Source organism: Propithecus coquereli, unplaced genomic scaffold (assembly GCF_000956105.1).
Source record: "Propithecus coquereli isolate 6110/MARCELLA unplaced genomic scaffold, Pcoq_1.0 Scaffold426, whole genome shotgun sequence".
In the NCBI taxonomy this organism is placed as follows: Eukaryota; Metazoa; Chordata; class Mammalia; order Primates; family Indriidae; genus Propithecus; species Propithecus coquereli.
This window is the reverse complement of record NW_012150019.1, coordinates 238,461-239,948: the sequence shown is the minus strand read 5'-3', so window position 1 is coordinate 239,948 and position 1,488 is coordinate 238,461.

Genomic DNA, 1,488 nt, shown 5'->3' with positions numbered 1-1,488 from the left:
CAAATCACAAAAAGTAAAACAATTTATAAAATGTAAAATCGAATATATCATCACAGCAGAATTTCTTCATGAAAATAAAGCTGCAACCAAAGTAAGTTTCTGAGTGGCTCATTTCTTCGCCAAGCCAGAGAAGTGATTTGTCAATGGTGAGTTAATTAAATTGTATTTGATTGAAGCAGACAAAGAAATGTGTCCAGAGAAAATAAACTTAAGTCTATTAGTCTTTTGAAAAGAACACATGTTCAAAGAGTTGAAAACACTGAGATCAATGTTATCTATCACTTAATTAAGTAAACAAGGCATTTTCTAAATTGAGACACACTTCTCTCTACTCCTCATAATAACCACAGATTAAAACCCTGTATGTTATATATAAAACAAGTACAAGAAGACTCTGAAATGTGGGTAGAAGAAGGTGGATAGGCTGGAGATCTTAGAATCCGAGGAATTACACAGTAGTGAGTCCACTGTGTTTTATTTTTGCCTAACATAAAACTAATTGGGTACTAGAGAAGCCAGAAATCCCAAAACACCAGTGGGCAAAGACAAAAATAGCTCAAGGAAAGTCTGCTCTTCATAGCCAAAGGGCTCGGAAACTAGAAGAATAGTAACAATAATTCCCTTACTTCAGCCAAACACCACAGGAAAAACTGAGGCTGCATTTCCACTACTCAGCAAATGCTGAGGGAGAACTCTAGAAATTTACTTTGAGTCCACTGTAACAATGCACTCCTTCCTCTGCCAGGTTGGTGTCAGTGAAGGCAAAGTGGGGAGCTGGAACATTCCTTCTCGACCAGTGGTAGAGAGGCCAGCACCACCCTCCCTTACCACAATGCCAGTGGAGACCACCTGGAGAGCAGTAATGTGGTGGCTCTGACTCTGATAGGCATTGTGGTGTCAGCAGAGGCCCCACCAGCAGGAACAAAGTGTCCACCTTCTTCCAGAGTGTTAATGAGGCTGGGTGAGTAACCTGAACTTCCACCCCCAACTGGCATTAATGAGGTCATGGCCTCTTCTGCCTATTTGTGTGATGTCATTTGAGGAATACTAAAATAGAAAATTTGAACAAAATCCAGAGTCTTGTAACGCACAAAATATGCAGGATATAATAGAAAATCACTCTTCATACATCCAAGAGACAGAAAAATATCAAATTGAATGAAAACAGGCAATAAGCTGATACTAACACCAAAATGTCAAAGATATCGGAACCATAAAAATAAGCCATTATGAGTGCACCTGTAACAAATGAAAAAACAGAAAGTTTCCACAAATAAACAGAAGATATAAAAAAGAATAAAATGGAAATTTAAGAACTGAAAAAGACAGTATCCAAAATAAAACATTCACTGGATAGGCTTAACAGAAGTGTGAAGATGACGAAAAAATAAATCTGTGAACTTGAAGATAAAACAGTCGGAATAATAGAGATAAAATAGACTGAAATAATGAATGGAGACTCAGGGCCTGTGGAGCTATAACAAAAGT